This window comes from Zalophus californianus, chromosome 2, assembly GCF_009762305.2.
Source record: "Zalophus californianus isolate mZalCal1 chromosome 2, mZalCal1.pri.v2, whole genome shotgun sequence".
In the NCBI taxonomy this organism is placed as follows: domain Eukaryota; kingdom Metazoa; phylum Chordata; class Mammalia; order Carnivora; family Otariidae; genus Zalophus; species Zalophus californianus.
This window is the reverse complement of record NC_045596.1, coordinates 147,612,181-147,624,729: the sequence shown is the minus strand read 5'-3', so window position 1 is coordinate 147,624,729 and position 12,549 is coordinate 147,612,181. Positions and strand designations below refer to the sequence as shown.

Sequence of the window (12,549 nt, the reverse complement as noted above, 5' to 3'; positions counted from 1 at the left end):
GACTACGTCATACTCAATCCAGATGACCAGGAGCAGAGACCCTCCTGGAAGCCAGAGCACAGAAGGGCCATTCCTCGTGCACCCAGCGAATTTCTCTGCGTAGAGGCGCCCCGGGCCGTGTCCGAGTCCCTGCGACCACGGGTGGGACCGCGATGCTGAGGCGGGCGCTCTGGTCCCCCCCGCTTCACGCAATCCTGGGACATTCCGAGCCCCTACAGGAAATCCCCTTCTCTGGTTGGCGGAGAGCAGATGTGGACGTGCTCGAGCACTGGGGCCTGACTACGACTATTTAGGGGGGGCCCTGGTGTCACCCACCCCGGCGTTATCATCGGCCACAGTCGTTGCTGTTCTCCTTCGGCGTTAAGCGGCCCCTTGGCCTTTGGTAATTATCCGTAAGCCCAGAGAGCAGCCGCGTGGCACGCACCCCGGAAGCGCTTGCTGAGACCCGGAAGCAGCGGGAACTCGGACGCGGCTCTTCCCGCGTGTGAACCCTCCTCGTCCCGCCCACCTTTGAGGTACCCCAGTTGGCGAAGCCTCGCGTCGCGCGAGAGCGGGTTCCGGGTTCGCGCCACCCTCCTGCCCTGCGCTGGGGAGTTTCCTGCCTCGGGGGCTCTCGCTGGCGGCACGCCGGGGCTTCCCCAATCCCCGCAGGGACCCCGAGTGGGTTTAGGTCCCTCGTTTAAGGTCGTCGTGGCGTCTGGCCGTGGGTAGAAGGAGTCACAGAGAAGGAGGAATTTACAATGGGCGCGTGAGTGACTAATAAACTCCCGAAAGATCAGAGTGTAAATTTACTAGGGCTCTTCAGTTGTGATTCACAGTTCTGCGAGTAATAAAATGTTCACCCCTCCAATTTCCCGCTTTGTTGGCCTCTCCCCGGCGAGCAGCAGTGGGCGCGAGCGCGGGGGAGTGCGGGAGGCCCCCGGGCGCACCCCGCAGCTCGTGAGGGAGCCGGGCTCGCGGGCCCCGGGCGGGCCCCGTGACCCGCCGTCGTAAGAATGCTTCAGATCCAACCTGGGTTCGTTTCCGTGACGCAGGAAACATCTGGGGAATTTGCGCCGGGCGTTTGGGAAAGTACTTACTTCCGAACTTGGCGCGAAGGTGTGCTAGGATCCAGACAAACGCGGGCCTGAACGGGGGGGATGGGGCCGGGACGGGGTGGCAGCCGTACCAGCTGCCAGGGTGCACGCCGCGAGCGAACCGGTGGCGAGCACTTGGGTGAAGGGCGAATTAAACACTTAGAGCCCGGTCCGCTCGTTCTGGCCTCATTGTTTTTTAATGTTTGTAGTACTTAGGCACAGTTTGAGAAAGAGTAATGTCTTTACTTTCAGAAAAAACATCAAAGACCAGGGGCTGCTCAATATGGAGCACATATGGTAGTCTCCGAAGGCCTTGCCTGCCAAAACATGTTTCTCAGTATTTTTCTCCTTTCCTTTTTCGATCCCACCACCCCCATCTTTTTTTTTTTTTTTTTTTCTCCCCAAATGGGAGGGAGCCGCGAGCTCGGGTTACCTAGGACGTGGAGCGTTCACTGGAAGCAGTTGGCGGCTGTGCTGAGGCGATCAGTGAGGCCTTTCAGGAACTGAATGTAGCCCAAGACGGGAACCTTGAAAATGGGCCGGCTGGCTGCAGAAGCCTGGCTGGGGAGGCCCTGGCTCGCCCAAGACCCAGAGCCGGCGGGGGCAGAGTGAAGCATTATCAGATTCAGAGGCTGTAGGTCGCTTTTGGCATTATATCTGAAAAAGCACGTTTCCTTGTTAGTGCTTCCTTAATGTGGTCAAGTTACACTGGCTGAATCCCCAGGCTCTTAGTACAGTGCTCCAATAGGGGGCACTTAAATATTTATTGAATGAATGTTGAACGTACTAAGTGAAAGCAATAGCCTGCACACTACCTTTTTACTAAAGTCTAAACAAGAGTTAGTTGCAAAGTTCATCTTCTTAACTGCTATTATTATTACTACTATTACTATGTAGACCACTATCCCAGTTTTTTAAAATTTTTTAGCAGAGAGAGGCAGGGAACAGCTAGCTGGCTAAAAGCTCGGGCAGTTTGCTTCAGGAATTTCTCAAGAAGAAATCTCAGAATGTCAGGGGTCATTAATGTGATATAGTTCAACTTCTGAATTTCTCTGAAGTTGAACTGAGACCCAGAAAGGTAGTTACTTGTTCAGGGCTCACAGCTGGGGTGGAGCTGGGGAAGAGCCCTCTTTCCCATGCCTAGTGCCCTCAAGGCTCACTACCTCACATTACCCTCAAGGGAAGGACAAGTTGGATAATTTCCTCTCTTTTAGCTTCTCCCATTAAATGGATTCCTATCATCACCTCTGAAAAATGATACTCTCCTTCTGCAAATTTACATGGAGGGTTAGTATTAAAAGCAGGGGTAAATTCTTGGGGCTCCCATTTAAAAGAAGCAGCATGCTGTCGCCAGAACTTGCAGCTTTTTCTAATGCAATATTGATGGTGGGGGAAGGAAATACATCACACATGGAGCTGATTAAACATGAATCTTATCACATCTTCCAGTGTTCTCATGCCTTATGCGACTTATACACAGAGACCAGTGGGCAAATTATCTGACAAGTAGTTCAAAAATCTGGACTTTAGACCTGGCTTTGCCATCGACCTGCTGCATATCTTGAACAGTCAATTTTGCTGGATCTATTTCTCTCTCTTTTATATATATATATATGTACATATATATATACATATATATATACACACACACACGTGTGTATGTGTCAGTAATATATACACATATATATTAATTTTTAATCTAGGTGATCTGTTCATAAATCCAATTTCTGTTCTTATATTCTCTGTTGTATCAATGTACAGTGAACCCCTTACCCATACCAGATGGAAAAGAGTCGACCCTAGAACCCTTCTTATTCTTGTATTAGTACTGAGTGAATATTAAACTTGCAAAGTGCTTTAGAGATGCTTCTACCCCTTCATCCTGGAGCCCAGAGAGCTGATTTCCCTATGCCCACATTGCACAGCTGGAGAACCCTAGTTAGCTTCCTGCTCAGGAAGAGAGTTCCTACTCCCTGAAGAGAGTTACTGCAAATATGGGGGTCCACCAGTCTCTGCGACAGGTTCAGATGAGTATGGATCAATTAGGTTTTTAAAAAAACTTTTTTAAGATTTTTTTTTTCATTTTTAAGCAATCTCTACACCCAGCGTGGGGCTCGAACTCACAACCCTGAGATCTAGAGTTGCTTACTCTCCTGACTAAGCTAGCCAGCTCTGCTGCCCCCCCTCCCCCCACCTCCTCCAGCATGGATCAATTCTTTAGGATGCTTCCTTCTACTACCCATTCATCCACATTCACCGCCCCACTTTCTCATTCAAACCAGGACTAACTTAGCCAGAATATAATAGTCTTGGGTTCAGGAGGGTGAATTTAAAGCAGAACTGGAAGTCAGTACCATTTTACTTGGGAAGTGGTTCTTTAAGCTTATCAGCTGTGTTGCATGAGACTTTGAGCCCTGAAGACCCATTGGGACAAAGGTTAGGGTTCCTCTAATGAGTATAGCAGCTAGTCTTAACTTGTTTTTAGAGTCTCGAATCTAACATAAGCCCTAGTCAAATTTAGTAATGAGGCAAAATAATAGAATAAGGCCATGCTCAAAATTTTATTCAACTCATCCTTTCCCCTCACACAACAAACTCCCGAATTACCAATGTTGGGGGTGAGTTGAGGGAGGAGCTAACATTATCCACCATTAAGAATAAGACAATAAAGCTGTTCTTGCTTGCTTTGGGGGAGCACCTTCTTGATATGATAAAATTACTTGGGGAACTCTCTACCACATTGAGAATCAAGTCTAGGGCACGTTCTCCCTCCTGCATGCCTGGCCTAGTTGACCTTCACTAGCCTGATGCTGCCTGGTTGGAATCCAGAGTGTTTCAAGGAGCAGTTGTGATGTGTTTTCCCCAGGTATGGAGTGCAATAGGAAGTTTCTCTGCACTGAAACCGTCTTTTCCTCTCACCTTCCTGCTGGGAACCTTGATGACCTGGGGGCTAAAAAAAACCCCACATAGTACCAGGTTTGAGGGAATCTCCCTCAGCAGGGACTTAGGTGCATGGGATTGGGCTGCCCGGTCCAGAAAGCCGCTCTAGGATGTTGTCCTAGGCATGCAGAAAAAGGATGGAGCTGAAAATTCAGCCAACTGGAGGTCAACATGTCGCCTCTTGTGTTTAAATCTGGCTGATAGCGATACCTGGGTGGCTCATTGGTGAAGTGTCTGCCTTTGACTGGGGTCGTGGTTCCCGGGTCCTGGGATGGAGTCCCGCATCGGGCTCCTTGCTCAGCAGGGAGCCTGCTTCTCCCTCTGCCTGCCGCTCCCCCTGCTTGTGCCCCCCTCTGTCTCTCTGACAAATAAATATTTTTAAAATAAATAAATCTGTCTGATAATGGAAATTGTTCTTTGTGGCTATAGCTACGCAATATTGTAGAAAGAGGTCTCCTGCCATTCCTCTTAAACATGATCCTCAGGATCCTGTTTTGGACCTTTTCTTATATGAAAGCCTCTCCCTGAGCAATAATCATAATACTGACTTCCTGAGGTCATTATGGGGATTAAGAGAGAAAATCTACTAAAAGTGCTTTCCAAAGTGCCAGATATATAGCAAGTACTCAATGCATGTTAGCAATTATTATTAACCATTCTATGATTTCATTTGGTGTTAATGACGTATTTGTCTACAATTCAGACCTTTCCTCAGAATACTAGACCTGAATATCCAACCGCCTACTGGAGGTCATTTACATGTAGACGGACTTAGATTTGTAAGACCCACTATGCTCAAAGCAGATTGGATTTCTTGTCCCTGTTGCACACTCAGAGCCTGTTCTACTAGTCTCTGTGAACCACACCAGCACCAATCAGGAGCTCAGGCCAGCTACCTGGCAACTGTCACCAGTTCCTCCTAAATAGCTCAAATCCTCCACCCACAACCTCCTGCCTTAGTAATGACAAATAGTTTTGCCTGTATCATTCCATCATTTCTCCTACATTATACCCTCCAGTCTGTCCTCACAGCAGCTGGAGTGATCTTTATGTAATGCAATTTGATCATGTCATTGCCCTACTTTAAATCTTTTTTTCCCCTACTTTAAATCTTTTATGCATTCCCCATAGACACTAGGAAAACCCAAATGCTGAGTGTATAATGCTCTTTATAGTCTCCTTTCTCACCACTTTCCCTTCATGCCTGCTATTGACTGCATTGAGATTTTGTTTGTTTGTTTGGGTTTTTTGTTTGTTTGTTTATTTGTTTTTGCCTTTATGTCTTTGCACATGTTGTTTTTCTGCCTGGTACCCAGCTCCCTCCTTCATCAGACCCTGCTGCTTGTCCTTCAAGATTCAGCCTGTGTGCTCTTCTTGGAAGCCTTCACCAAGCCCCAGGCTGATTACAGAGTTTTTCTCCTGAGTTTTACAGTTTTATAGGATTGTAATTGCTTTTTCTTCTCCACTAGGTGTGAGTTCCTTGAGGGCAGTGGAATAAATCTTTAATCTTTGTGGCCACAAGGCTTTCATGCCTGGCCCACAGTAAGGGTTTATACACATGTTTGCTGAATATGAGAATGACCCAAAATTAGAATTAATGACTGGTTCCATATGACTGGTTCATATCATCAAAATTTGGGGGAAGTTATTTTTCTGAGCCTCAGTCTTCTCATCTGTAAGATGGGGACTAACAATACCCCCTGATATGCTGAGGATTAAATGAAAAGTGAATGCAAGTCTTCTGTAAACTGTGTAGTGCTGTACCTCAGTCATTGTTATAATAAGTACAGACCCACATTTCTCATGCATGTATACATTTGCACATGTGCACTTGAAGCACACCTATTGTATGCATCCATATGTCTGTGTTTGTGCACCTTCATGGTTACATGGAAAAGCAGTTTCCAAACACACCTTTCTCTAGATTCCACCCTTCAAAAGGCTTGCTGAATAGGTGGATAAATACCTTTGGTAACTAGTCCAGGTTCTAGATAAAGCAGTTTGTAGCAGTGTCCTCCAATTAGCAACCATTCTGTGGAATCGTTATATCCAAAGACACATATACAAATAGTGCAAATTTATAGAGCACTGAACGGGTAATTACAGCCCATTACTATTTTTACTATGACTGTTATTGTACCTTCCTACTCAAACAGTAATATTGAAGCATATTCCCGGCAGGTTTTCATTTTGTTTTTACATGGGTCACTTGGACCAGTGATGGATGGCATTGTTTTGCTCATCTTGCACGTGAACAAACGGAGACACCGAAGATTCGTTTAACAACATGCCTTCTTTCCAATGTTGCAACCGAGTGGAGATCAGAACCCTCGGATGCCCTTTCTCCTGTCTTCTTTCTTTTTCCACGGGTCGGAGTGGGAAGTTTGTACAGAATAAGTGATTGCTACAAACGAGCCGGAGCTGACCAAGGTGTAAACTGACCCGTGCTTATGTATAATGCTTTGCGTTGCCACAGTTGTTTCTGCACTTTGGACCTGCCTTAAATGTGGAATCCGCTATTCTCACATCAGTTCCCGGTTCTTTTCAATACCCGGCAGGGTAATTGCCTCTCCTTCCGTAGCGCACAGTTGCCAGCTGCCCGGCTGCCCGGCTGCCCTGGGGGCTTTGAAGTGGGGGGCGCACCAGGGCTTTCTAAACGCCGCCCTGGCGCGCGGTGCACAGGAGCGCGCGGGCTCTTCTTCGACCTCATCCACCTCCCGATCCCGTTCTTCCTTAAAAAGCCAGGTGGCGCCAACTCTCAACCCCTGCGAGAGCCGGCGGATCCTCCTGCCCGCGCCGGGTGAGGAGGAGAGATGGAGGAAGAGCACAGCCTCAGGCTGGCTCTTTCGCTCTGCGCAAAGGGACATGTACTTTTCTCTTCGCGCCCCTCGCAGCATGACGGCAAGCCCAAAGGGAAACGAGGTGTCCTGTGTGCCACGTGGAGCTTGGGGAACGGAAATAATTAAAGCCATGAGGTTTTCTGGCTCTTCGCGGTGTTTACGGTGGGTTTTTGATTTGCGGAAGGAGAGCTAGGAGAGGTTAAGGCCGGTTCCAATCTGCCAGCATCCTGTATCTGTCTATACAGCAGATGACTCGTGGGGCCGGGAGGGCGCTCGCGCCTCGGGGTGCGCATAGCCGTGGGTGCAGGATCATGTCTCTGGGTGTCGTGTGTGGTGGCCCACCGACTACTAAGTAACAGAGTAGGTGCATGTTTATTAAAAAAAAAAAAAAAAAAAAGGGTAGAAATCCTCCCAGTTGTGAATGGAGGGCTTTGAGTTTCCCTCATATGACAGTAGAGGGTCTGAATCTATTATGGAAGGCACACGTTTCAATTTTCAAACGCCATTTTTTTATCCTTGAAATGTTTCCAGTCTATGAACTACTGTTATTTAACAGGAAGAAGGGAGAAAGTCTATTATGTGAGTATACCGATTTACTTGATCTAAACCAAACGCCACTGAATAAAAAATGTTGAAACTTACAAAATAACTACTAATCTGGTAATGAAAATTTAGCTGTACGCATGAGCTGCTGTTGCAAATCATCACCAAATTTGAAGTTAAGATGAATTCAATAAAAGTAAGTTTTTTTTTGTTTTGTTTTTTTTAATTCACTGGAACACTAAGAGTAGAGTTGGTATTATGGCCTATAGCAATTTTAAGATTTTAATTGAAATGACAGTAACATACATACAAACACATAGAGCACTCAGCAGCATTAATAATGATGACAGTGTGCTATTAATGCTGCTTTTTATATGGTGCTGGTGGTGTGTTTATTACAGCGTGTGCTCCGAATCAGTGTTTTTCATACTGCAGGTTGCCAACCATTAGTAACTCATGAAATCGACACTGTGGGATTTGAGCAGTACTTTTTTTAATGAAATAGACAAGAATAAGTATTCTTTCACAAATCATTTTTTCCCCATTTTTGTGTACCTATGTCCTGGATCACAGGGTAAAATGTCTTTCTCATCATGGTTTACCTTTAAAAAGGAGTTTGAAAGCGTGGTTTTTAATTAAAAATTTATTTTATTTTATTTTTTAAATAATCTCTAAGCCCAATGTGGGGCTGGAACTCACAACCCAGAGATCAAGAGTCACATGCTCTACTTGACTGAGCCAGCCCTCCCCCAACCCCAGGGTATTCAGTTTTAAAATCTCAACATGGTGGGTTCTTTTCCTGATTATGAAGGTTACACTAGATTAGAGATTGTGTCAGGCCTAGGGCCCCAGGGAGAAGATCAGCAAGAAGGAAAGACCTGAAGTCCAGGCCTCAGAAAGGAAGATTACCATAGGAACCGTGGAGCAAAGACCAAAGCATTAGGCTGCTTATTCAAACTGGGTGTGGGAGGGTGGTCCATCTCCCAAAAGGTGGGAGGAGGGATGGCTGGAGTCACATACTTTGGTAAGGGGACCCATTATCTTAACAGGAGCAGGTAGAATAGCCATGAACCATGAGAAGCAAGTTAGGAGCTCAATGATTGATGTTGAGGGGTAAGGAATGCTTTTGTCCCTCCACTTCTTCCCAGTCTCAGTATTGAAGAGACCAGATACTACACTCACTGTTTTAGGGTGCCGATTGAACCATATTTATTAGAAGCCAGGTCATGTTGTGTTTAAAGGCAGTGGCTCCCTTTGGCTCTTTCTCCTAGTTCCTGGTAAGTGGACCTGCTAGGTACAGCCTGCCCTAAGGGATGACATCTAAGGGTTGACGTGCCTTTCCGACTCCAAATAACAGAGCTAGTTGGCTGAGCCAAGACCTAGCTTGGGTGTGGCCTTCCTCTTCTCTCTTCACCTGGAAACATGCTGGTCACGGCTTTGGGTTCCTGCATTGTGTGGTCAGCCAGGGATTAGGGAGATGTTGCTTTGGACTTCAGAAGTGATGGACCTACTACACGCTCCATTTAGCTTGACTAGAGCTCTGTGCTGAGATGTATGCCATTTTTGCCTCCAGTAATCAAGTGGGCATTATTTGCCCTTTTCTGTTTTTCCAGAAATGTCTGATTCCCTGAGCAGTTGTTCTCAAACTTTAGCATGCATCAGAGTGACCTGGGAGGCTTGTTAACACCACTGATTGCTGTATGCTGCATCTAGTTTTGATTTACCAGGTCTGGGGTGGGCCTTGAGAATTTGCCTTTATTTTTTTTTTAATATTTTATTTATTTATTTGACAGCAAGAGAGACAGCGAGAGAGGGAACTCAAGCAGGGGGAGTGGGAGAGGGAGAAGCAGGCTTCCCACCTAGCAGGGAGCCCAAAGCGGGGCTCGATCCCAGGACCCTGGGACCGTGACCTGAGCCGAAGGCAGACGCTTAACAACTGAGCCACCCAGGTGCCCCAAGAATTTGCCTTTCTAACAAGTTCCCAAGTGATGCTGCTGCTGCCGGCCCAGGACCAGACCTTGAGAACCACTGCTCCATGAAATTCTGAGAAGGGTGTGGAGTAGGAAGGTGGCTTGCAGGGCAAGATGAAAACACTCCGTAATGCCATCTTAATTCCATGAGCCCTCCCCAGCCTGCCCCAAGCCAATCCGCCAACACTCAAGGCTGCCAGGGGATCCTAACTGGAGGAGGGTGACTCCAGCAACAACATCAGCTCTTAGTGGTTAGTTTGGAGACTCCATCTTGAGGGGGACACAGGAGAGTATGGGTTCGGGGCACTTTATTCTTGGACAGACCACGAAGAAAAGTGATTCACTATAGAGTCCCCATAGAACTGCTAGTTACTATCTATGTGCTCTCCACTCCTAAGTTTCTCCACCACTGTATATTACAGGGCCTAGGAGTGTAAAAACCAATTCCTAGTCACCTTTGCAGCTAGAATTCAAGGTGCAGTTTAGGTTCTGATACTAAAATGTAGTCACATAGGATTGAAAGGCAAAAAAGAGGAGCACGCTCTCTTCCTTTAGCTTGTGGGTGCGCAAGAAGGCTCTGGAAGGCATGAGTATGGGCAGTGCCTGCATTCCATGGTCCACTGTCTAGTCACCAGCCTTCTGGTTATGGGGGCTCTGACAACTTCTCCTGACTCTACTCCTCCAACCCTTCCACTTGAGAACTTGTATTAAATCCCTCTGAGCTCGAAAGATCTAGATTGTCTTCTCTTTGCTGTATTAAACCCTGACTGATCCAGGGAACGAGGCTGTTCGGGTGCTTCGTACTTGAGGTCAGGATTAGTGTGAGCAGAGAGGGTAGTAGAGACCCTGCAGGTGGTAAGATGACTGTCGTCAGCGGGGAGCAATTGGGGAGTGCTGAGCCTGATCCCAGCGAGCCTGCCTGCTATCCAGAAATCAGGAGGGTGAAGAGATGAGCGTGCTGAATCGCTGTCATCTTGTTCTGCCTCTCTCGCAACAAAGCCTCACTTCGGCTGGTACCCCCTTCTGATTTTCACAGCAAAGCAGGGAAAACAGCAATTTTTGAAGCGTTCAGGCAAACATTATTTTACTAAGGCTCAATGACTGTCTGCTCTGCCTATTTCGATACTTGATTGTTACTGTCTGTGCTGTGCTCTAAGATCTGGACACTCACTCCATGATGAGGTTATAACCGATTTAAGGGAAGATAATGAGTTTTCAGTTTCCAGCCTGAGAATGCATGATGAGTTACTTGGGCAAGTCAGCTTCACTCAGTGTGATCTGCGAGCTGAGTCGACGTTGCAAATTTCTGCTGCAGCACAGAGTAGGGCCGTCCCCTCTGCCCACCTTGTTGCCTAAACTCCACCTTAGGGCCCTGCCCCTGCAGATATTATTCAGGAGCTGATTCGTTGACTCATCAGTTCTTGAGCAGAGACGAGACCGAATATATGTTACTTAACTAATTTTTGTCCAGAAGGAACTGATCGCTCTGGTAACTGTCATTGTTCACAAACGCATGGTACCGCCCCCTGCAGGAGGCACACACAGCCCTACTCTGTGGCTTGCAGCTGTGGTCACGTGAGACTGGCCCTGGCCAATGATGTCTGAGTGGAAATGACTGTCCTTTGTCCTTAGTCCCTCTAACCACATGTCAGCAATGATGCAGATGTGTACAGGTGGCTCCAGACAGAGGCCCAGGCGGCAGAGTGAAGAAGGTGGAGCAGGGCTGTCGGAATCCAGACTGGACATGTTGCTAACACTTATGTTTATATATTAATTTTGGACTAGTTAGCTTACTTCTGTGAGGTAACTGGCATTCTAGAAGCCTAATATATCACACCTCTTGTCCTGGCCAGAGTTTGGTCCCAAAGGGCTGGACTGGGCATGCTCAGGTCTTTCTTCCCAAGGCACTAATCAAGTCGCCCCTCCTCCCTCACAGGGGCTGGAGGGGTTACTCCGAAGGAGATCCAACCCCCGGAAAACTTGAGGCAAGGGAACTGGAGGTTTCTGAAGGGATTTTGTTACTGTAGAATTTTATCACTCCATTTATCTAAAAGAATTTGCCAGAAATAGAACTATCAGGAGAGGCCATAGAAATGTTAATTTTTCGTAGGAGAGGCCATAGAAATGTTAATTTTTCGTATAACACCCAGTGCTCCATGCAGTATGTTATATGAAAACAATGGATCGTGGATCACCACATCAAAAACTAACGATGTATGGTGACATAACATAATAAAATTTAAAAAATGTTAATTTTTGTCTCATTTGTATTCTTGCATATTTGAAAGTGGGGGGGCATTCAAGTGACAGATCAAGGCATTGAAATAAGTGTAGATAATGGTAATCCTAATGGTTACATTAAATAGAGGTAATTTAGTAGCACATAGCTGTGATAGGAAAGCAACTCCGAGGTAAACGAGAATGGAGGCTTAAAGGTTAATATGACCGACTTTCTGCCAAGACATCCCTTGCTCCAAGGGCCTGGCTCATTGTTAATTGACGGCCTGTGGCTCCCAGCACAGTGCTCTGCTCCGGCTGCTGGGCCTGAGGGAAAAGGGCTTGTTTTGAAACCCAGTGTTCTTAATGAAGCAGATCCTGACCCTGAAATGTGCAAGAACATCATCTGAAAGTGTGATGAAAAACTGGTCTATTGAAAAGTCAGTGACCTTTCCAGTGTTGATTTTAAAATAATAGATTTGTTTTATTTGACACTTTGGTAAATGCTGTAATAAAACATTACAAGGTCAAAGAAATTATCCAGTGTGTTTTGTGTCTTGCAGCCTGGAAATCCAAACTATATGCTTGCAAATTAGCATCCTTATTAGTGAAATTTTGTTGCAAATTTTGGCATGGACTCTTTTGGAGTGTCAGACTTTAAGGCGCTATCACAGAACTGGCAAGATTTGAGGGTTTTTTTTTGTTTTTTTTTTTTACTGATTTAATAACATTGTTCTTTATGGTCCCCATAATCACCTGCTTTATGAACTGTGGCTAGAGCTGATGTTGCAACTGGTAATTTTCTTAGAAGCCAAATGCATTTATATTTTTCCGTCTTTTGATTTCCATCATTTCTGGGAATTGTTAGTAGATGGAATAAATAGAGAATACATTATAAACAATTCAAAACACCAAAAACAAAATTCCTTGGGCCTTTTACAGATACCACACATGCAAATAAAT

General features: G+C 46.1%; 1 long non-coding RNA gene across 4 annotated transcripts in view; it reads left to right on the top strand.

The window, feature by feature from the left end:
• Positions 1-12,549, top strand: part of LOC113924983 — a 34,907-nt gene that overhangs the window by 17,470 nt on the left and 4,888 nt on the right. The window contains exon 1 of one of the 4 annotated variants that reach the window (XR_003520878.1): positions 394-515. The exons of 1 other annotated variant lie outside the window; for it this stretch is intronic. This is a non-coding gene — a long non-coding RNA (uncharacterized LOC113924983). 2 more of the 4 variants (XR_003520875.1, XR_003520876.1) reach the window with 2 other exon arrangements.